Genomic DNA, 24,471 nt, shown 5'->3' with positions numbered 1-24,471 from the left:
CTCTCTTCCAGCTGGGGCAAGAAGACTTCTGCGAACGCAGTCGCGGCCTCGGTTCCCTACTGGGACACAGTTCAAGTCCATCCTCATCCCCTGGCCCGAAAGGCGCCCTGCGGGGGAGGGGCGGGCGCTGGCGGGGGAGGGTGGGAGTGGGGGCGTCCTGGGCTGTGCAATCCGCAGACCAAGGCTTCTGCGAGGGCGCTGAGCGACCACCCGAGGCCGCTCCCTAAATGCATGGGCTGCCGAAATGGACCAGCCCTGTCTTTAAAAGAAAAAAAAAAAAAAAAGAGGGAGGCTGGGAAGTCGTCAGCAGCCTTACTTCCCACACTTGCCGGTGTCACAACAATGATTCACCTCAAGACGGGCGGCAGCTTCCTTAATTAGCCTGGAGACGCTCCGGACCCACACGGTTATTTAAAAAAAAATAACAACAAACTTTCACTTTTATTCAAATGCACACTTCCTTCCCACGACGCCCACTCCCTCTCGGCCTCAGGCCTGCAGGCCACCGACTTCTGAGGCGGACCCGGAGCGCCCCACGCCCGGAAGCCCCTGGGTGACCTGAGGGTTGAGGCTGGAGTCCTGTGCAGTCCCTCTCCCCGAGGGCGCGCAGGTGCCCCCCACCCCCACCCCGAGCGTGGGCGCGTCGCCCTCCCGGCGGGTCGCCACCGACCGTCTGCCGCCCGGGGGTCTCCGGAGCACCCGGGCCCCGCCCAGCTGGGGGCGACCGGGCCCGGAGCCCCCACAGCGCCGCCGCGCGGGCGGGCGAGGCGGGGCGCGCGGGCGGGCGCGGGGTGGGGGTGGGGGTCCCGCCGGGGCCCGCACCTCGGTCGCCGTCCCGCCCTCTGTGTCCCGCGGGCCGCCCAGGCAGGCTGGCACCTGCCCCACGAGGTCCCGGCCGCACTCGGCCCGGCCGGCGCGGCGGAGGCGGCGGGAGCGGCGCGCCGCGGGGGAGGTGCGCGCGGCGGCCGGCGAGGCGAGCCGAGCGGAGCGGAGCGGAGCGGCGTCCGCCCCCGCCGAGCCGAGCGGAGCCGAGCCCAGTCGGCGTGCCGGCAGCTGGGAGCGCGCGCGGAGCGCAGGGCCGGGGCTGGCCGCGAAGGGTCGTGCCCGCGCCGGGGTCCCGCTCTCCCGCCGAGCTCGGCTACCGGAGGCCGCGCGGCCACCTGCTGCGTCGCGCCGCGCCGCGGGCCGCCGCGGCTTCAGGCCGGGGCCAGGCGCGCACCCGGGCGGGAGCAGCCCCGGCTCGCCGCACCCGCGGACGGTGCTCGTCCCTGCGCGTCTCGCCGAGCCCGGGCCACGCTCCTGTGCCAGGTACCCGGGATGGTGTGAAATCGCCTGGCCACAAGGCGTGCGTGGGTCGAAGACCGGGCGGCGCGGGGGCACCCGGGCGGGTGGCGGCGCGGGACCGAGTGGCGCCCCGACGCCGGGCCGCGGTGGGGTGGCGAGGGCAGAGCCACGCTAGCGGGACCGCTCGGACCGGGGAGGGGCGCCGTCCCGCGACCCCCGCCTCGGGCAGCGCGGGCCCGCGGGTCCGACAGGAGCCAGACGCGCTGGTGCAAGTGCCCAAAAGTTTCCCTTTGCTCACTTTGCTGGACTTAACTTTGAATTGTGAGGCAAAGCCCAGCGGTTTAATGCGCTAGGAAAATAAAAGGAGAAGGGGAGAATGTCTTGCGGGGGTAAACTGTTAGTATACCGAGATATTTGTGCCTACTGTCTCTTAAGGCTGTCGCAGGGGAAAGTAGTGGACAGATTCATTAACCATCTGCCTTATGCTTTAGGTAATGATTTAACAGGTTTTAGGCTTTAATTACATGCCACCTGTAAGGGATTCTGGGGTTGATCCAAGAAGTCTTCAAATTTTTAATCAAATATTTGTTGAACAAACGCTTCATTATAGGCAGGGTTTTAATATGACGTTCACATGTGATCAGAGCATAAGTAGTTATGAAAACGAGCTAATATTTGGCTTTTGAAATGCAAGTAAAAAGCAGTGCCACCATATGAATTTGATTCGTGTTGGTATGGGTCAACCACAGACATCAGGTCACTACTGAACACTTCCTTTTGAGCCAGCAAATCCAAGTGGAAGACAAGTAGCTGTGTAACCCTTTCAGAGCCCACTCACACCTTCCCAAACTGATCTTAATCTATCCTGCTGCATTCATTATTCCAGCCTGCAGGCTGCTTCCACTTGCATAAACATAGAGCCTTTGAAAAGAATCTGTTTAGACCTGGAATGATGGAGCATTATGGTCATCCTGGGAGCCCCTTGAAGTTATAAAATTGTAAGGAGGAGGATGTCTAGAGATAGTGGCATCAGGGGTCCCTGTGTTGGAGCTGGGTGGAGAAACATGCAACTGGGCTGGTTTCCAGGTTCTTCCCCAGTGCTGTGCCACATTGGAGGCTGAGACAAGAGGAAGAATCAGGAATACTGATCCTGGTCTTTATTTAAAATAATAATATTTTGTACATCACAGATTTTTGTATTAATTTTGATGTTTTAAGGTATTGCAGTTAAAACACGTTTATCTGAGTTTAACTCATGTTAAACATGAGTTTCTGGTACCTGCTTAAATTTTGTGCCTGCAGCAAGTTCCTCACTTGCTTCACCCTAATTCTGGACTTGCTGTACAAGTCAAGTTTCTTAACCTCTCTAAGCCTCCGTTTCCTCCTTTACAAAATAAAGGACCCATGGGTGTTGCACAGCATCAGGCACGTGGGCATCCTAAAGGGTGGCTGCCGTACTCGGACCACCACTCAGCTTGGCTGTCTTGGGCTAGGCCAAGAATCTTGCCGCATCTCAGTTTACCACTTGGGGCAATGGGAATAATGATGGTACTATGGTCTGAATGTTTGTGTCCCCAGCCCCCACAAAATTCATACGTTGAAACCTAATCCGCAAGGTGATAATATTAAGAGATGAGGCCTTTGGGAAGTGATAGGTCATCAATGGGATTAGTGCCCTTATAGAAGAGGCCCACGAGAGCTGTGTTCGCCTCTTCTACCTTGTGAAGACACAGTGAAAAGGTGCCTTCTATGAGGAATGGGCCCTCATCAGACACTGAATCTTCTAGTATCTTGATCTTGGACTTCCAGCCTCCAGAACCATAAGAAGTAAATTTCTGTTGTTTATGAGCCACACAGTTTATGGTTTTTGTTATACAGCCCGGACAAACTCAGCCAGCAAGCTCGCAGGGGTGCTCTGAGGGTTAGATGAGAGAACATATGAGAAGGTTCTGGGCCCTCCCGGGTGGTAAGTTTTCTGTGATGGCCTGGGGGGCCTGGATTTGACTTGGCAAGCTTGCAACCTCGTGCTTTCCCTCTGGCAGTTAGTGCTTTGCCTTGTCGTGCACAGACACTTATGAATGCTGCTTGTGTTGCACGTAGACCCTGTGGAAACCTGCCCGGGGTTTACTGTGGAGGGGTGCAAAACTTTTTATGAGTGAGCTTAATTTCGCTATCCCAAACAAACTCCTTTGGTTCCCTTTTTGGTATACCTGGTCCCAGTTCATGATTCTGGTTTTCTTGAGCCTAATTCAAAGCTATTATTTCAGTTGCTTCCTAGCTTAAGGGTAGCTTGGTCTCTTGAGAGTCAGCCTCTCAGTCTGTCCAGGTCACCCCTTGGGGGCTCTCTTCTGCTTCAGGTGGTCTCTGGGCACTAGGGGAGGATTGTAGTCATGCCAGGGCATGGGGGACTTTATAGTCATGCCCCACCAGGGGGGAGTGGCCTCTTGCCGGTCCTCTGGTCCTCTCTGTGCTCCAGTGAATCCCCCAACCCCCCGACACTGGGCCTCCTTCTCATGTTTCCTGAGTATTGTTCAGCTGGTGTCACTGGGGTGAGCCACAGCTGGGGACCTGGCTCCTGCATTGGCCCCCACACTCTGAGGTCTCTTCTCATTGCCCTCCTGGGCACCTGAGAACCTACCCAGGTTGTGCAGATCCATGCTAGCCGCCATTTCTGCTGTCCTGTGCTGTCTCTACCCAGTGCTCCCGCAGGAAGCAGGACAGAAATTACCGGAGCTTTCCACGTCCCCTTCAGCCTTTCAGCGGCTTTCATTCCCTCACAGCTCCATCTCCTCCAGGTGAGGTGCAGAGTGGTAGGAGCTCAGTCTCTACAGGTTCATCTCCCAGTCCCAGGGGTTTTTTCCTATCTGTCGGGCAGGACTGTTTCTTATGTTGTATCCTCTGTTGTTTGCACATCATGGCTTAGAGTAGAGCTCAAACTTCCAGGCTTTGCTCTTGATATAGAAAAGGAACTTAAAAAATATTTTTATATTTACCATCCTCCTCCTCCCACCCCCATCGCTGGAGAAACCAGATCCCAGGAGAAGCCCCTGGTGAGGTGGGTGGAGGCAGGGAGCGTAGCTGGGAAAGTCGACTAGAAGCCCCCCTCCACCCTGCTCTTTGTGTGACCATCCCTCTGGGCAGGCTGACCTGGGTGATGTGCCCTAGATGTTTTATTACCTGAAAAAGGCTAGAGAAGCCATGGTGGTCTGCTGGAGATGCCAGTCCGGCCGGGAGGAAACAAGGGCAAGAGCAGCTTTGAGGTGTCGGTGGTGGGGGGAGAATAGAATTGGTTTCTGCTCACGTGTTCCTGAGCCCAGGCGAGTAGCATCTTCCCAGCTCCCATCCCTGTGCATGCTTCTGCTGCCTCTTCATCAGAGTCACTCCTGTGTGCTTGGCACCTACAAAAAGCTATAGGAGAAAGGCAGAAAATTTGTCCAAGTCATAATTAGCTTCCTCTGGGTGCTAAGGAATTGCCTGGAGAAGAAGAGCCCTGGCACAGCCTCAGGCTGTATACTCAAGCCTCTGCGTTGTGTTCACACTCAGTTCTCACTGGATTTTGAAGAGGATATGGTCAGGGGAAGGTTCTTGGAGGAGGGGGAACTTAAAGCAATCTTAAGACTCAGCCGCACGGACATGAGATGGAAGAGACCTGGCCAGGCACGTTGTTTGCACGTCCACCTGTGGCTTGACTCTGGCCACTGCTGTGCTTGTCTTTTTCGTTGTCTGGATACCTGAAAACACTGGCACAGTTAGTGTCACCTGTAGGTAGGACAACAGGGACAGCCAACATTCTAAATCCTTTTTATTTTCCCCAGACTGAATGGAAATCAGGTGAATGAATTCTCATTTAATCCTGTTATCCTGAGATCTCTGCATCTGGAAAGTGATTTCAAACCTTTAGGTCAGGTAAAGGGTCCTTAAGACACATTTGTGATTCTGAGAAATTGCCTCGGAATTCTTTGTGTTGCTTTTAATGTGATCCAACCCATAATCCTGAGCTCAGTGGATCATGGACAAGAGATGCCATGTCAGTGCTCAGTGAATTTAGCAGGAAATTGTTGGGAAATAATGAGTCGGGTGTGTGCAGATAGCCAGGGACAGCCCTTGCCAGTGTCAGCCCCCAGCTTCGTGCAGACTCAGATGCTGTTCCTGAGGAGATTCCTGGTAGGAAGGGTTCAAAATATATTTTTATCATTAACGTATCTGTAAAAAGAAAATACAAAAGATCCTTTTGGAAGGTGAGGAGTAGAAAGTTACTTATTTGTTCAGGCCTCGTCCTGGCCATGGTGCTTGGGACTGATTTTTAAATGTGTGTGGTTAAAGAACTTCCAGAAATATTTGCCTTCATCTCTGAGGTCTATACACCAATCTCTGTGGTTTCTGCCCCCAAATTGTCATGTTTGTGGGAGGCACCCAAACCATTAGCTGTGGTGTGCACAGTTCCCCAAAAACTGATCTCAGAAAGACTGCCACAGTGGTGGGATGTGACAATGTCAGAAGGGCTTTGCTCTCTTAAAGCAGGTGGTCCAGCCAAGGGGTACACCTGGACTCTGGTTTCTACTCTGCCACTTAGATGTCCTGTGACCTCAGTCACTCCTTAGAATAGGGGTGGTAATAGATACACACACGAGGATTACGTGAGGTGCCATGTGACAAACATGGAAAAAGCTTCATAAATTATTTGTAGGTATTACTCTTCCATTGTGTTTCTTATAAGAAGATGAAAAGACATTTGTTAAAATTCCCAAATAGGACCCCATGGTAAAGTTCTATAAAGCAATAAAGGGTCCTTCTGCATTTGAGATCAGATGGCACTCAAGGAAAATGAGCATAACCACTATATAGACTGCTCCTGAACAGAGCCAGTGGTGGTAGCTGTCATGTAGGAAATGACCTTGATGTAGTTTAGAATAGACAGTGAGCAGCAGGGACAGAGATGGGGTAGGTGACACCACAGGGGGCTGGTGACAGGGATGGGATGGGTGACCCGGGTAGGGCAGGGCAGAGGACAGAGATGGGGTGGGTGACCCAGGTAGGACAGGGGGCTGGTGACAGAGTTGGGCTGGGTGACCCAGGTAGGCCAGGGGCCAGGGGACAGATGGGTTGGGTGACCTAGGTAGGACAGGGAGCAGGGGACAGAGATGGGGTGGGTGACCCAGGTAGGACAAGAGGCAGGGGGCAGAGATGGAATGGGTGACCCAGGTAGGATAGGGCAGAGGACAGAGATGGGGTGGCTGACCCAGGTAGGGTAGGGGGCAGACAGGGGCCAGAGACGGGTGACACAGGTAGAAAAGGGTGAAGGAGGGCATCCTGGTGTATGAGGCATCCACACGTCCCATCTCTGCAGGAGCAGCCTTCCCACTAATGTGTGTGAAGAAGGACCGGACTTGAAGTACTGGCAGTGGGGACACAGACGGAAGGTGCTCTGGGCCAAGGACACACATGCACTTGTTCTATTGGAGAGACTTAGGGACAGTCCTGTCCTGCCACATCTGGGTCACCAGTGAGGCTGACGAACAGCCTTGGATTCAGAGGACCTGAGTGGCTGCCCCTAGTTAGTCACCAGATTTTGACTGAATATTAGATTCCTCTTGTATATTTAGTCTCATGCTTGTGCATAGGTCACCAATATTGAGCACCTTTTCTGTACTTCGTGTATCGTGAGTATTAGCTGCCTTGGGTATACTTGGTGCCTCAGGAACAGCAGGCATCTCTTGGGCCTCCCATGGCCTCCTACCTGTGTTTAATACACGAGTGCTCGGCTTGCTGTTTGCCTGTACTTAACATATCTTATGAGATCCGTCCATCGCATTTGTCATCATTTCCTCAGAATGAATGTTCTCAAACAGTGTAAGAAGTGCACATCATAGGAGGACACTAAATTAGTCTCTTAGCATCAGTTTCTAGGTTGGGCATGTTTTTGAGAGGCCATTGTCTCATCAGGATGGGTGTGCCTGAGGTGCCAGGGGACCTTCTGGGATGGGGTCTGGGTCTGTACAGGTTTGTGAATCTCTCCTCACACCCACTTCCTGTTCATGGGCAGACACTGAACTGTGTGCTCAGGACTGGCTTCTGCTCTTAGCTCCCCAGGCAAGGGAAGTGACCACGGGGGCTGCTTGCCCCTCCCCCTGGACAGGCTGCTGTGAGACTCGTGCAAGCTGGGCTCAAGTCCTAGCCCCGCTCGGTCTGGTTGCAGCTCTGCGACAGCACACAACGCCTGCTCCCGGCAGGTGCAGTGGCAGGTATGGTGGGACAGGGGTCGCACTTCGTCCCAGGGAATGAGCTCAGACCTGAGTTCTGTTTGCTTCTGCGCAGCCGGCGTGGGAGATGCAGTGAGTAGCTCTGAGGCATCATCTCCACTCCACGCCTGCTGCTCTAACCTGGGTTTAACACCCAGCACCTAGTCCTCGGGTTCTGTGATCCTCCTTTAATACCTTAACTATTCACCCTTTTTTCCCCTCAGGGAGTGGTAGCAAGAATTTTTTTGTGGGTCTTCTCTGCATGGGAGATTGTGACTTAGAGGCTGCAGTGCTAACTCTGCCAACAGAGGTGAGGAGGGAAGAGGAAAGGGTTTATTGGTGGGTCAGACCCACCCGCTTGAGACCTGACCCCCGTGGCCGCACCTCTCCACGGTGCTTGGTGATTCAGTCCCTTTGAACTGTGATCGTTTCCACAGGAACTGACTTCGGCGTATTTTTGGATGATTGCTGGGCGTCAGCTGCATGCTCCATCGGAAATCAAGATTCTTAAATCATCACGTATCAGTGTTTCCAGTGTGCTCTCTCCGTGAAAATGGGATCTTAGTATATAAACACAAGAATTTTGAAGGTTTGAGTCACCCATTTTTCGAGGCTTGGCCAATGTTACCTTCATGGCCTTCGTGAGCAAAGACGGCTGGTTGAGTTGACGGGTGCTGGTAAGCGCAGCTTATCTGGTGCCTCATTCCAGGACAGAAACGACTGAGTGTATCCCAGGGGGCTCCCTCTGTGGGGAAGGGACCCCTGCAGACAGGATGTGGCCAGGTTGGCAGGCAGGGAAGGCCCAGCGGCTCGCAAGCTCTGTGTGCGCGGTCAGCCTTCGGGGCTTGGACCAGGCTTGAGATCGCCTCATGCCAGTTGGGCTGCTCTTTGGCCGCTTGCTCTCACGGCTCGAGGAGGGGAGTTGTCTGTAAGGTTTCAGGGCGTATCTGTCTGTGCTGAATACACGTATCTATACGTATGCACAGAGGTCCATATTTACTGAAAAGAGGTAATGTCTATACTGTTTTGTGGGCTACTTTTTCACCATGAATAGTATGTGTTGTGTCTAATCTGCATTCTTCCTTAAGACTTTGAGGAATTCTGCCTTAGGGGTGGATTCCAGCTGCCTCACCCCAGGCCCCTCTCAGACTGATGTTTCATTGGGTCATTTTCAACCTTTTGCTCTTTAGTAACATGATGATGAACGTCTTTGTGCATTCATTTAAAATTGTGACATTTTGTGCATCACGCATCTTTGTATTTTTTGCACATTTTCCGATCAGTTCCTTCGAAGTACTATCTCCTAAGTAGATGTTATGTGTATATACAAGACTCTTCCTTCGATATGTCCTGCCTGAAATAATTTCTTTCACACCAGAGTTTTTCCCCATGAAATGAGTTTTTACCAAGATTTCATGCGTCTTAGTTGGCAGCATTTGTGTTATTCAGGATTCACTCTAATTAGTAGAACCAGAAGAGGATTTAATGCAGGATGTTCAAAGCCAACAGAATTGGCTGGACCTGCAGCAGCGACCCCAGACCCACACTGCAGAGCTGGCCTGTGGGAATGCTGCCTCTAGCCGGCTGGGGAGTCTTTGGTGGCTCCAGGTCCAGCACCTCCTGCCATCTACCTGCCCAGTGGAGGGTCCTGCCTGCTGCTCAGCGACAGCAGAGCTAGGGACAGGGCTCTGGGGCCTCCGCCACCACCCGCGGGAAAAACATGCTTCTAGGGTGCGCCTCTTGCCGTGAGCACTGACACCTCTCTCCCTGCGCTCTTGTCCCCAGCCTGAGGCTTCAAAGCAGGTGGAAAAACAAGGCAAAACCACACGCAGACAGTTCCTGCCGACTCGCCTTGTACACAAACCCAGTGTTTGAGAATTAGATCCCTGGAGACCTGCCTCAGATGAGAGGACGTGTGGGTTGTGCGGGGCTGTCCCAGTATTTTATCTGAATGCAGGAGAACACTCTGCTGTCTTTGCCCTGTTCCCAGCCCTGTGGCCGAGCAGCCCTCCTTTTGGGCGTGGGTGGGCAGCAGGCATTAACCTGCTGCTGCGTTAATAGCCAAATTTTTTTTGTCCTGAGTCATAATTGATCAATAGTCCGTTTATGAACAATATTTCTCTTTGCCACTTCACACAGACTTTTGTGCGTAATTACTGTCTATATAGTTCCGAGCTGAGTCCCTCTGAGTGAGTGGATCATTGTATTTTCTCCTATTCACAGAGAGCATTGCTGAAGTTGGCTTCTGGGAGAGAGGTTGTCTTTAGCGACCCAGAGCGCAGCCAGGGGCTGGCTGGGGACAGTGGGGGCAGCCACCAGCCTTGGGGTGCACACTCTTCTGACCCCAGCAGTAAATGTCACCCCTTCAGAGATGGACTGTTTATTTATTTATTTTTTCCTGTGCTCACATCACAGCCAGGACAGAGATGGACTATTTAGAACGGCCTGGTGCACCTGCCTTGCACGCTCCTGGGGGGCTGGTGGGAGGGGAAGGAGCAAGGCCCCCGGCCTGCGGGGTGGAGCGACCCCTTCCCCACCCGCTGTCGGGCCTCGTCCTGGGAGGGCACAGCGAGTCACGCTTTCAGCCCATCCAGGAATTAGGTCCATCTGGGAAACCCATATTATTTTTTTTAAAAAAGAAAATAATAGTGATTTGACATATGTCAGATGAGTCACCTTAGGTTTCTATGGCACCTTCTCTTTATGAATTTAAAATAGGATTTGATTTATATGTAACAGCTGTTTTGCTTTCATTTGGAGGGGTATGCGTTGATTGTGTGTCATGAGGTAAACTGTAATAATTATTTTACCAGCAACAGCTATTTATTTTTCTTTCTATTCTTCTCAGTATATAAAATGAGATGCTTAGGGTTATTTCTTATGGCATGTAAATACTGGCTCATCTATGCTGCCTAAGGCATGCTTCCTCTCCTCCCGTCTTGTGCCTTAAAATAATTAATAAAGTGTAAGTGTGTGCACGAGTCTCATGCTCGAGCAGAGATTCAATGATATTTACCACCTGTTGAGGACTGCTCAGCATTTGGGGTCATTTCGCCCTTATCATCTCATTTAATCCTCACGGTCACTATAAAACCAGTGCGTTTTATAAATAAAGAGGTGGAGGCTCAGAGAAGTGAAGTCAGTGGGCCAGGGCTGCTCAGCTGGTGAGCAACAGAGCTGTGAGCTCATTACCCTCATGAAACGGTCTCCCCAGGCATGGCCTGTGTTTTCCTGAGTGCCGCAGGTGCCCTTGGCCCTGGTCACACGTGTGCTGTGTGGTGGTTCATTCAGTACTGTCGTGACTACTGAGCTAACACACAGGAGCTGTCATGATTGCTTCACCCTCTGCTGTCTTTATACCCATTTTACAAAGGAGCAAACTGAGGCACAGAGAGGTTACGGGACTTGCGTAGGTGATTAGCACACAGAGGAGCAGGGATTTGAACCCAGGGTCCTTTCCTCATCATCTTGTTTTTAACCTGTCTTGGCCTATGAGCTTGGAAACAGTGCAGGGGAGGTCACTGTAACCTGCCCAGGGTTTTACTTAATGCAGATCAACTCTCTTGGGCAAATTATGCCCCTGGGTGTGCACAGGGCCCGGAGGCGGGGCTGGGATGCAGGAGGGGCTCCTTATTACCTGGTCAGCTTCTCCCTCCTCCCTGAAGTCTCACCTGGGACCTAACCCCCAGCTGGAGTCCAGAACGAGACCATCCTCCTTCCCTCCTGCCTTTCCTGGCCTCTGCCTGGAGCAGCTTCCTCAGGATGAAGGGTGGGGAGGGGCACGGGCTGGGGCTGGGCTGACCTGGGCCCACATCCTGGCAGGGGCCGCTGCTGTTTAGGTAGCCTTGGGTGAAGCCTCGGGCTCACTTTCTTCCTCTGCAGTCTGGGGGGTTGTGATACCTTCCTCCCAGGGTTGTTGGAAGAAGAAAAGGCAATAATTTGTGTGAAAATGGCAGATATGTTGTAACCAGTATCCAGCAGTAAGTTGGAAAATTTTTATTATAATTAGGCCTTATTCCACTTCCACTCTATTTTTTTTGATTAAGGCATTCCTAGTTAAAATTGAATGAGACTTGGTGGGTGGAGATGCTGACCAGTGGCCACTCAGCCTGATGAGGTGGGAGGAGTAGGAGTGAGGTGGTGGCGAGCCATGCCTTGGGGGAGGTGTGCCTTGGGGGGGCTGTTTCTTGGGGGGTGCATGCATTGGGAGCGGGGCAGGGCTCTGCTGCAATGTGGGTGGCACGTGCTGGAGGTCTCTTGGTGTGAAGCTGATCTCTCCCATTCCCCAGCCGTGGGGCTCTCAGTGGCCCCGTTCCCCATCTGGAAAATGGTGTGGGGCTGGTGCCACCTCCCAGGGTTGTCTTGTGGAGTAGATGGGGTGCTAGTGCCTGTAAAGTGCTTAGCACGGTGCTGGGCCCAGTGTGAGCACATAGCACATAACCAGCCCTGGCTGTTACATTGTCCTGTACAAATGGCCACTGTTTGTGAGAACAAAACCTGCAGGGAGGGAGACAGGAATGTCCCCACTGAGCATGTACTAGACTCAAAGCACTGTTGGGTACTTAAGGCATGTCTTATACCCTTCTGTATTATCCTACTAATTAACAGCAGAAATGATTATCCGTGTTTCTAGGTGAAGAAACTGAAGTTTAAGGAGGTGAAAGTGGCTTGCCTGTCCCCAGCCAAGAAGACTGGGATGGGGCAGGGGGATGGTGGTCACCTGAAGCCCCTGAGGAGGGCTGGGGTCCAGAGCTAGTGGCCCCAGCCCAGCATCTGCCAGTAGGGTCCTGACTTGGCACTGGGTCCGTGGTCATATGGTACCAGGGTGGTTGCGTCCTGAGTCTTTCTGGCTCCTGGGGTGTTCCCGGATGAACCGCTCACCATGCGCTGGTGTGATTAACTGAGGAGCAGATACTTCCCAAACATCATCTGCTCTTGTTTCTCCCCAATTCCTAAATAAACACTTCTGTTGGAATAGCGTGTTGATATTACAGTAGTTCTTTGCTCTTCTGATGGACATAGAGTCTTGTGTACAAAGTTGCAGTTTAAGTTCCTCACTGTTAACCAAATTGGAATTCCTGTTGAATTCCTTTCAATGGTGTATGTCCAGGAGGGCCTGCTATGGTGTTTGGTTTCCTAAAAGCTGCCAGCTCTCCCCTAAAGCCAGGTTCTCGGTTTTTCTGAACACAAAGTCCCTTTGTCACATTAACAGTTGTGAAACCTTTCATATGACAGTAACTATGTTTTCACAATCTATCAGCAGAGAAAGTACATATCACCAAAAACAAAAACAAAAACAAAAAACCACTGAATTTTGAGGCTTCTCTAGGTGACATTATATTTTATCAATCACATCAACATCTAACACATTTAAAAATAATAACCTGTATATGCATGTACCATTGTACTGATTCCATTTTCAGATGGTGCTTGTACATCGAGGGTTCACATATAAAGAAATAAGGGTCTGTGTTCAGGGATTTAACATTTGCAGCCTTCAGAGAAGCGAGCATGGCAGGCTGTCCTTTTGCAGTTTGCTTTTTCCTCCTAGGTTCTTTGCTTGCAATTTCAGTAGGCTCCATCAGGGGGTGCCTGGGATCATGATGCCTCTGCTGTGATGAGGCTTCACCCCAGCTAGGAGGGAAAGTATTGTTTTCTACTCCTAAATGTGTTCTTTTTATGACAAAACTATTTTATTTTAACAAAACATATGAATTAGCAGACTATAGCCTAAATGAGGTAACCGAACATGAATGCAAATTTAAAAGATGTAGCAGGCCAAGATAACTAAACTCCAGAGAGAAATTGCTGTTCAGTTTTATCTAATTCTGGATTTCATTTCTTCTTAGCTTCCAGGCATTAAATGCAATCCTGAGCATTGGCCATTGCATCACTTCCAAAGGGATTGAAATGTCATAGCTCAGTAGACCTTTTAGCATTAGAAATACACGGGTGGTTTTGTCCACTCAGGACTGTGAGACACTCTAGACCCAGTTCTTCTCTCTGGATCCTCACAGGAGTTCTGGGACCTCTGCAGGCAGGTCCTTCCCTCAGCAGCCCAGTCTTGCCCGGGACCTTGGCCTGTACTCACCTGTGAGAGATGGCTGGGTGTGAAGCTAATTTGAGCTACATTGGGTGGCAGACTTAGCTCATGCTTGACCTGGGTCTTCCGTGGGGCATTTCTGGGGGATGCTGGGGGCCGACTGTGCATGGGAGGTGCCGTGCCGAGGGCCCATCATGGCTTTAGAGGCTTGTGAAAGTGTTTTAATTTTTTCCAGTATCAGAAGGAAAACATATCTTTAGGTCAAAGAAAATAATATATAACATTGATATATAATATTCATCTTTGTAGCCATGCAATAGTAAAATACACTTTTGTAATTTTTTTTCTGGATGGAGGAAGAAGGTGACGAGGGCAGAATTGCACGGGGATGAAGAAGTCATTAACGTGGCCCTGCGTGGGAGTGTGACAGGGGGTTCCTGTGACCTGGGCAACTGCCTGAGCAGAATGACTGCAGAGGTGCAGGAGGGGCTTGCCCAGAGGCTTGATTTAGCCATGCAGGTGTGCAGCATGGGACAGGAGGTGCCATTGGGACGCAGAAAGACCCCACCTCGGCCAGAGCCCGTCCAGTGAAGGCAAACAGCGCCTGTTTCTGCAGGTTCAGGACCATGTGCTTGCATACCTTGGGCTTAGGGCTCACCGAGAGATGGATACTTGGGAATTTCAGAACCTTCGGGGTTTCAGCTAAACCAGAAAAAGGATGGATTTCTCAAATCCCGGGGGTGGGGAGGGTGCAATTGGTCATAGTCCCGGCCTGGTCCCTCCGGTGATGAGGCTGACATCTTTGACTGTGTTTCCTCACTTGTATGTGGGGCAATAATTCACACAGGTGTGCTGAAGAATTCCATGATAGGTGTCAAGTGTGTTTCTGGCCCAGGGTGGCCTCTAGGCACTGCCCAATGTTGATTTCCTTCTTTGCCTGTCAGCAATGAGCACTCAAGGAAGGCCAGGGAGATGGAGGTGTGCCTACCTGGGCAGCAGGTTGGCCCGGCATTGGCACCACTTGTGCCTGGCCTGGCCTCACCCTGCCAGGCTGACTCAGGAGGGCTGGGTGGGACCTTCTGGTGTTTAACACACTTTGCAGGTGAATCTGCTGTGTGGCTGGAACTTGGCCTGAGCGTGTTGGGGCCATGGTTGGGCTGACTTGATTTCTGAGAACGGGGTTCCCACCTTCCCGAGGGAGAGGGGGGAGCCCAAGACCTTGTCAGGGAGATTCTGGAAGTATGGGCTGGGCTGGGCTGGCTGACACACACCCCCATCGGCTCTGCAGAGGCATAAACACTCCTTTGTCCTCAGCCTCCCATCTTCCTGGAGTTCTTCTTCCTTTTGGCTCACAGAGTGAGCCGGGAGGAACAGCTCCTCTCCACCCAGGGTGCACATTGCCAGTTTGTCAACACACATTTGCCGGGGCCGAGTGCACAGTGCTGTGATTTGAGGCAGGATGGCTAAGGGCTGGGCCCACCTTCACAGCATCACCTGGTAGTGGCTAAATCTTACCTTCAAACAGATTAAAATAAGTGTTGCCTCGCAAGAGGCAAACCCTTTTCCAATTGGAGGAGAGTTCAGGGTGCACAGGAGGGGCTTGTCTGGTGGGATGGGCAGAAGGTGTGGAGGGCTGTAGAGGGCAGAGGAGTTTCAAAGTAGGCTGTGGCCAAACTGGGGAGGTTCTGCATCCCGGAGGAAAGAGCTGGCACCCCTCAGGGGTGATGGCCCTGGAGGCCTGCAGGGTGACTGCTCAGTTAAGGCTTTGGAACCAGCTACACCCAGCTTGGTGGGAGCTGCAGAGACAGCGCCTACATGCAAGAAGTGTGCACAGTGGAGTCCTCTGCCTGCAAGAGTCAGGAAATGTGACAGAGAAGTGATTCTATTCCTGATAGAATGAAAGATGGAATCCCTAGGAATGACACTCATCAGAAATGTCAAACCTGCATGAAGGACATGACAAAATTGTACTGGAAATACAAAAGAGCAGTCATAAATTGAGATGTTTAGCATGTTCCAGCCAGGGAGTGATCGATATCTTAAATATTTCAATTGTTTCCAAATTAATTTATGGATTAGTATAAGCCCCAGCCAGAATCTGGGTGGATAACCTACCAGTTATTAAAACATATTATAAATTTATTATAATTTAAACATATTAATATTAGGATGAGGGTAGATAGCATGTCCATGGAACAGACTAGAAAGTCTGGAAAATGGAATTTAATAGATTTAGTTAATATTTAACCACTTGGGAAACCATCAGATCCCTCACCCATATCAAACCCCAAAATATATTCCATGTGGATTAATGATTTAAATGTAAAAATGAATCATCACAGTGATAAATTATTTCTAAACAAGTTAAGCAATTATGGGATGAGACACATTTTTCTGTGCATGGTACCAGAGATAGAAGAAATGCCTGTAACATATATGACAAATACTTTATCACATAAACAATGCTAATAATAGATATAAACAACTCTTACTATGAATGAACTTCCCAATAAGAAAGTGGGTTAGGGATATGAATTAGTTCACAAAAGGAGAAATATAAAAGGTAGTAAGTATAAGAAAGAAAGTCAATCTTACATTAATCAAATAGGTACATGTTAAAATAAGATACTATTTTTTGCTCTCAAATTAGCAAATTTTTGGTGCGCTTTGTTTTTGTTTGTTTTTGTGAACGATGGTCCTCTGTACATGTGAAGGTGTGTGGCAAGGACTCTCACACGCGTTGGGAGTGGAACATACAAGCTTTCTGCCAAGGAGTTTGGCAGTATGTCTCAAAACCTTTAAAAGAATTCTTCTCTTTATCCTGAGGATTCTGTCTCTAGGAATGTATCCCAAGGAAACAATTAAATCTGCAGTCAAAAGTTCCTATGCAAGGATGTTCATCACAATGTTATTTATGAAGGTGAAAATTTGGAAGCAGTTTGAACATCCAATAATGGCGAATGAGTCATTCGTCTGCCAGAGTGCAGCCGAGCCCTTGGGAACATTTCTGAAGGATGCTTAGTCACAAGGGAGCGAGGGAACTTCCTGATCTAAGGCTAAATGGAGAAGGTAGGAAGGATGGTGGGCCGGAGCCGGAGGGGAAGAGAGCCCATGAGAGTGAGGCGGGGGCCAGTGCAAAGACGGGACAGAAGATTCAGGATGCGTTAGAGAAATGCCCAGCTCCATTTTGTTCAGATTCCCTTTAGCAAATTTGATTGAGCAGGTACTGGATATAGACTACTGCTAATTAGTTTCCATTTGGAGAAGAAGATGGATTGGATGAATGCTACCAAAGGAAGGGTCCTGACCCTGGGTAGGCCTGTGTCCCTGGCCCCTCTGGGTAGGCTTTTCTGCAGGGACTCACCCGTCTCCTGGCCACTCGGCCACTTCCCCAGGGAGCTGCTGTCTTCACCTCCTGTCCCCTGTGTGCATGACAGATTGGAGAGGGGCAAAACTCGGGATACAGAACTTTTTATTTTTTGAGGCAGTGTCTTGCTCTGTTGCCCAGGCTAGAACACCATGGTATCAGCCTAGCTCACAACATCCTTAGTCTCCTTGGCTCAAGCAATCCTCCTGCCTCAGCCTCCCGAGTAGCTGGGACTACAGGCATGCACCACCACGCCTGGCTAACTTTTTAAGTTTTTAGTAGAGACAGGGTCTCCTTCTTGCTCAGGCTGGTCTCGAACTCCTGACCTCAAGTGATCCTCCCATCTCGGCCTCCCAGAGTGCTAGGATTACAGGCATGAGCCACCTTACCTGGCCAGGATGTAGAACTTTTAAAGTTAAAAATAAAAAAGAAAAATTCAGGATATAAAACTTTTTAAAAGAGGAGTTGTCTTCTACATAAAAACAAATTGATATTTGTGTGTGGGTACGGGGAAGAGATTGGAAGGAAACATATCAAACTGTTATTTCTGGTTAGCTCTGATAGAATTATGGGAGATTTCATGTGTTTCTATATTTTTTATAATAAGCATGGATTATTTTCTTAAAAAACAGCTTGATTGAGACTAATTGACATATAATCTGTATTTTATTTTATTTAATTAATTAATTTATTTATATATTTTTTAATTTCGGCGTATTATGGGGGTACAGATGTTAAGGTTTCAATAAATGCCCTTTCCTCCCCCTCCCCCCACAAGTCTGAGTTTCCAGCATGACCATCCCCCAGATGGTGCACATCTCACTCATTATGTATGTATATACCCACCTCCCTCCCCCCTGCCCAATACCCTATTACTGTAGTACCCATGTGTCTACTTAGGTGCTGCTCAGTTAATACCAGTTTGCTGGTGAGTATATGTGGTACTTGTTTTTCCATTCTTGGGATACTTCACTTAGTAGTATGGGTTCCAGCTCTAACCAGGAAAATATAAGATGTGCTATATCACCGTTGTTTCCTAGAGCTGAATAGTACTCCATGGTATACATATACCACATTTTATTAATCCATTCTTGGATTGATGGGCACTTGGGCTGTTTCCATAGCCTTGGACATATAATCTGTACACATGTAAAGTGCACAAATTGATAAGTTTTGAGCACAATCACAATAGTGCATATACCCATCACCCCAGAAGTTCCTTGTGCCCCTCTCAATCTCTACCTCCATCTCTCACCTCCCCAGACCCCTAAAGGGCAACCCATGACCCACACCCTGTCACTATTATTGAATTTGCAGCATTTGCTAGAATTTTATATGAATGGAATCCTGCAGTATGTATTCTTTTTGGCTTCTTTCAGCCCATAATTATTTTTCGTGTGTGATTCACTCATGTAGTTGCATGTGTCAATTGTTTATTCCTTTTTATTACTGAATAGTATTCTATGTGGATATAGCACAGGTTTTTTTTTTTAATCCAATGGATTACTGTATAATTAGGAAAATCCTCATTTTTTCTAAGGTTACCCGGAGAGCGGCCTGTGGCCTGGGGGTTTGGTTCTGTGCCATCTGCCCGTCTCTGGACGTGTGGGGAAGTTCCCCAGGCCTGGTACAGTGGCCCTGAGGGCAGCAGCCTGGTGCGTACAGAGAGCACACACGCTGTCATTTGCCAAGCACAAGGCCTGGCCAAGCCTTTGAACACTTGAGCAGAATATAAAGTGTGTCCTCATGGTCACGCTCACAGAGTTTTGATTTTGGTGCCAGGGAGATTGAGCGCTGGTCCACAGACATTTTGAAGAGCTGCCCTGTGCTCTGCCTCAGTCGGGGAGCGGGAAAAGCTGGGTTGAAAGAGCTTGTCCTCTAGTCACAAAGTGGCATCGATTGACTTCCACGTGTCACTCGCACCCTTGCCTGGCACCTGTGTCTGATGGCTCTTCCCCACCCCACCCCAGCCCACGCTGTCTGCAGAGTGGTCCCTCTTCACCTGCCCCGTGCAGCCCCCCAATCCCCTCCACCCTGCGGCTCCCACCTTCCCCTGGCAGAGCAGATGGCCCTCCTGTTCTGCTGCCGGTGATGTTCATGAGGTTTCCTCTGCCTCCCGATGAGCACAAACCCAGGCAGCAACTCCAGGGCTCCAGGCACTCCCAGGTCTCCAGAGAGTCATTGCCCACCAATCCCTGGGTGTCCCTGGCCCCCATGGTCCCTGTGGTGTGCCCCATGCCCCATGCGTCACCCCCTCATCATCTTTGGGGTTCCCGGGACATGGAACGTCCTTAGGAGTGAGTTCATCATGATGCCTATTCTGGCTGCCTCCCAGCACTGCCGCCAGGGCCCAAAGGAAGGACTTAGCAACTGCTGCTTCCATGCAGAAAGGGGTAGCCGGGGTGACGCCTCTCTAGCACTCTGTACCCCCTTGTCCATGGGCCTGAGTCTCCCACGGTCTGGCATATGATGTCTCTTTCTGCTTTGCCTTATCACTCTGAGCACAAATTCGTCCCAGTCCCTGGGTCAGGCCAGTAAATGGACACACCCATCCTAGCTGACATCCCTTCTCTCATCATTTCTCTATCCTGAGCTCCGTGTGCCAACCCCTTCACCAAAACCACTCCCTCTGGCAGAGACCTGTGACTATGGACAGGGGTGGCACCAAGGGCCTGAGTCTTCTGGACCCAGAAGGGGGCTCTGGACTGCACTCCTTTGCCCAGTGCCCAGTGGGCCAACTGTAGACACTGTCCCCAGGGGCCCTGCCCCAGGAGCAGCCCTCCCTTTCTGTCGTCCCAGGATGGTGCTGCCTAAATGGGCACGGGGGAAGGGAGGCTGGTTGCCTGGCACCACCCCCTGGGGGGCCACTGGCGGCATCTATGCCCAGAGCCACCGGCCTCAGGCCTCTGTCCACAGGCCTTATGTTTCAGCAGAGCAGGAAGGGAGGACCCTGGTTGCGGGGCCAGCATGAAGGTGAAGACCTGGCTCTGTGAGCTGCCCAGCCGGCTGTCCAAGAGGCAGGTGGGGGCTGCAGAAAAACAGAGGGCAGGGTCCCTCTCTGCCTGGCAGGGGCTCCTGTTTTTAAAAAAGCCTCCCTCCACGAGGATGGAAACAAGCAATAAGCTGGCCTGGCCAGCGTCCAGCCATGTAACCTTAGAGCCCTCATCACGGTGACAGGGCCCAGCTTATGTAACTCGAGGCTGCAGCCCGGGGAAGCCACCTGGGTGGAGGACTGAGGCCACAGGCAGGGGGGTGAGCCCAGGAACTGAGCTGGCGGGAGGGGCTGCTCCTTGGCTGGGGGCGGGGGTGGGCAGCACCCTGTGGGGCTTCTCAGGGGGCCCCTTTCTGCATCTGCAATTACACGTGTTGACCTACCGTAGCATCCAGGCTCCATGTGGGTGTGACATCTCCTTCTCCCTGGAAACCTGCTCCATGATGCTTGGGGCCCGGGTGGCGGTGCAGAGGCCGACTCCGGTAAATGCTGGTGCTGCTGCCTGAGGAGGCCGGGCTGCTGCCTGGTGCAGGAGGAGGCGGGAGGAGGGGACTGTTACCTCCAAGGTGAGAAATTTCACCAGCATAGTCACCCAGGCCTTTGGGCACCTGTGTCCTCCCCTGTCCTGGCTCCTAACTGGAATTCCTGGCTCCTGGGCATGAGTGGGGCACATGGGCAGGTGGCAGCACCTTGCTGGGCAGACGATGATAAAAGCCTGCGCCACAGAAGTGTTGTCTCAGCCTGTCACCCGGCTGTTGTGCTGCACTATGCTGGGCCGGGTGGGGGAGGAAGCCGGGGCTCCGCTGGGATGCGTTGAGGACCTCTCCCCAGGTCCAGCTATGGGTGAATGGTGGCACTGAGGTTTGAGCCAACCTTCTATTCTCCCATCGTGTCCTACTGGGTTGTCACAGGATCACCTGCCGCAGGCCAGGTGCTTTATTTCCACGTAGCTTAGCTCATTGCTTCCTGCAAATAGCCCTGCGAGGTAGGTAGCACCTGATTGTTCATTCTAATTATCGTGGGAGCTCGGAGTGTGTAAGTCACTTGCCCCACTGCATACATTTGTCAGAGCTTTCTGCTTCTGACGCCCACACTTCCCATGACTCCTTGGATGCCCAGACCTTCCCTCTGGATAGGAGATGTGGTCCTCAGTGACTGAGGGACCAGCTGGTGAGAGCCCGTCGGCCTGGCCATGTGGCCCTCCACCTGCACCCTCCAGTCCTGTCTCCTTAGAGGGCTCCGTGGGCCCTTCGTGGTCTGACCACCTCTAACCCTGCGCACGCACGCAGGAGGGTCCAGCTTTGATGCACCACAGGCCTCACTGCTGCGTCCCCTCTGCCCAGGGGCCTGCCCACCTGGCCCACTGCCCACAGCCCACCTTGAGGCAGCTTTGCTGGCTCTCCTCCCCCAAATCCTGGGCAGAAGTGGCTGTGCCTGGTTGCTGTAGACAGGTGTCATTTACAGGTCGGTAACAGAAATGTCTGCGTCCTCCACAGACGGGGTTTCTGGAGGGTGGGGCCTGCACCTTGTCCGGGGACACGCAGAAGAGTAACACATAACAGGTCTTCAGTGAAGCATTTTTTAATAAGGTTGAATTGAACTTCTAGAGGCAAATAATCTACTGCCCCCCCTTTTTTCCCCTGATCTAATGTTTTTTATGTTCAAGAGATCTGGTGATCTTGTAAGAATTTTCTATGTGCTGAAATAGGTTTTGGTGGCAGAGAGTTGCACAAGTTTAATTTTTAATTCTAGACTTTAACTCTGTGGCTGTGTGCTGTGAGTGTGTGGCTGGGTGTCTGAGGGAATTCATTGAGCTGCAAATGTGGGCTCTGCCCCTACCAGTGTGAAGGGCGCAGGTGGTCGGAGGCCCCAGCCCCGCCCCCAGATTCCACTGTCAGGCTGAGGACAGGCTGAGGACAGAGCCCGGCTGTGGCTGCTGCCCAGCGGGCGCCCCGCAGCCTGCCTTCCACTCCCCGCCTCTGGGCGCCTCCGTGGTGAGTCAGAGCGTGTGCAGCGTGGGCTTGTGCGGGTGGCAGGGAGCCCAGAATTAGCTCAGCTGCGTTTCAGCAGGGCTGCAGCAGGGAGGGGGAGGCCGTGCCAGACGGGGGTCGGCTCTCAGGAGCCATCGCCGGCCTCAGGGTGTTTGGGGAAGGCCTGCTTCGTGCCTGGCACAAGCCTGATTGGAGAGGAGCCCAGCGTCAAGGGAGAGGAGCCTTGCGAGGCCACAGCTGGTGTGACCCCCGAGTGACAGAGACACACGTGGTGCCGTATGGGCATGGCCAGGCCACAATGGGGGACGGAGTGGCAGATAGGTGTGGGCATCACGGTGCTCACCATTCACCCCTGGACAGGGACAGCCAGCTCAGTGCCTTGACCTGCCCACGGGACACCCAGGCAGGCAGAGCCACACTGCACCACAGCTGGGTCAGTACCAGACAACACCCCCTCCTGTCTGGCGTTCTTTCACTCTTTTGGCATTGAATTGTTAGCACGGGTACTTTCATAAGTTACAAAATGTTTTGTGCTCCCTTATGCCTTTTCCTGCTAGTCCCAATCTCTGGCACAGGTATGTTGCCCAGGACGCTGGTGGTTGTCACCAGAGAACACAGGGAAGCAACACCTGTCACTGTGCTGCTCGTTAGGGCCAAACACAAGGGTGGGATTCGTGCCTCCCATAGTGGGGAGGGGCCAGGCACTGTGTCCCCATCAGATGAGTCAGCAAGATGGAATGGCAAAATATTTAATCACAAGTGTGTCAGCATTGTTCTAGAAGGAAATATTTTTAAAGGTTTTGGTATGCAGTATGGGTGCACGATGTTGTGGTTTCCCCGTTGCCACGTGAAATGCACACAGAGCAGAGGGATTGGTGTGTTTGGGGTTTCTGTGGGTTTCCTTATGTGACCAGAACAGTCTGGGGAAGAAAACAAAGCATCCGAAGGTTCTTAGGGTGGCCCAGCTTTGAGGCTCAGCCAGGTAATTTCTGCCTTCAAGTCGCAGCCTGGCCTTGGTCACTAGTGTTTGGGTTCAGGTGGCCTCGGCGGGCTGGCTCCAGAGTGTGGCCGAGCATGCCACCCACTGTCCCATCCCATTCCTGCCCTGGCACTGGAGCCCCCACTTTAGATCTGGTCCCCCTCATTGATCCTGGGACGTGGAGGGTTAAAGGAACAGGTTTTGGAGAACACCTGAAGCTAGCGCACAAAGTGGGATGTTCTCAGCTGTGAGACTCTGAGAGCAGGGACCATGCTTCCATCAGCCTTGTCCCTTCAGGGCCTGATGTAACGCTTTGCATGTGGAGGCCCCTTGCTGAGTGCTCTGGGCTCCCACCCTGCCCGCGGCCTCTGCTGGAGGCTGGGCCAGGCCCCGGGGCATTTGTGCAAAGGGTCCCACCAGTCTGAAGAGACCTTCCCATCGGGATCTCTTCCAGGCACAGCGTGCACCCAGCAGTCTCACTTGAGCCCTGTCCACTGTGAGGCGGGCAGGGCCAGAATTACTATGTCCCTTTGAGGGATGAGGTACCTGAGGCCCAGAAAGCGGAAGGGACGTGCCTGTGTTGGGAACAGAATCGTGAGTGTGGGAGGTTTCCCACCCTTTAATTCAGCACCTTGCCAGGTGCCTGCTGCTCACCTGCTGCCTGGAGTTGTCTTCCAGGACTTACTACCTACAATTCTCAAGCTTTCTTAAAAAATAAAAGGTATCTTAGATTTTCTAATTCTCTGTGCACAGCAAGCTTATTGGAACCTGAGTCCTGAACTGCTCCTCTTTTACTGAGAGGTAATTCTGTGCAACCTAGAGCTAAACACTTTGGGTATATCAGCTCGTTTAATTCTCCTGTCCCCCCCCCCCCCCCCCCCCCCCGCCGTGAGAGCAGGAACAGTTATTGGCTCCACTTAGCAGAAAAGGAAACAGGCCTAGTCGGGACAGACCCTCGCTGAGGTCACCACACAGGTGAATGGCCCAGGCCTGGTGGACCCCAGAACCCACATTCTGGCCACAGGTGGCTGTGGGAGGGAGGGAACACCTGACTCTGACCCTTTTGGCTTCGAGGCTGCTCCTTGTTTTGGGGGGAACGGTTGTCACTGTGAGCAGAGCTGACACTGGTTCTGGTGGCTCCTCAGAACAGTGATTTGGGAAACAAGGAACTTCTCAGACTATGTTCAGAGAAGATGCTACGGTGTGCTGTTCTCAAAGGGGATGTGGGGTGTCCTGCCTGAGTGCAGGGCCCAGCCCGCTGTCCCCTTGGCGAGAGGTCTCTGAAATCCACTTCCTGCAGGTAGGAGCCGCTGGAGGAGGGGACGGGGCTGAGGTGGGAAGTGGCGCCATGTTAGAGGAGGAGTAGAATTCCCTTCCTCGGGAGAGGAAGCCACACAATGAGGAGACAGCGTTACTGACTGCTCACGACGTTGTATTAAGCTGGAGGGTTGAGAATCTGGGCAAAATGCAGCAGTTTCTGTTTTCAGAATTAAATTCCCCCTTTTCAATACCTGCCAGAGCCCTGCTACCTGTTCCTTTTGTTGTTGGCTTCCGTTGCCACAGCGCTGGCCTTTTG

The 24,471-nt window shown here is 51.9% G+C and overlaps 1 protein-coding gene across 2 annotated transcripts in view; it reads left to right on the top strand.

The window, feature by feature from the left end:
• Positions 1-1,034: 1,034 nt before the first annotated feature.
• Positions 1,035-24,471, top strand: part of CRACDL (CRACD like) — a 125,843-nt gene continuing 102,406 nt past the window's right edge. The window contains exon 1 of one of the 2 annotated variants that reach the window (XM_012786998.3): positions 1,035-1,308. The gene's annotated coding sequence lies outside the window, so the exon portion shown is untranslated. The remainder of the gene's footprint in view (positions 1,309-24,471) is intronic. The other variant, XM_076001019.1, reaches the window with a different exon arrangement.

Source organism: Microcebus murinus, chromosome 3 (genome assembly GCF_040939455.1).
Source record: "Microcebus murinus isolate Inina chromosome 3, M.murinus_Inina_mat1.0, whole genome shotgun sequence".
Classification (NCBI taxonomy): Eukaryota; Metazoa; Chordata; class Mammalia; order Primates; family Cheirogaleidae; genus Microcebus; species Microcebus murinus.
This window is presented reverse-complemented; position numbering and strand designations above follow the sequence as displayed.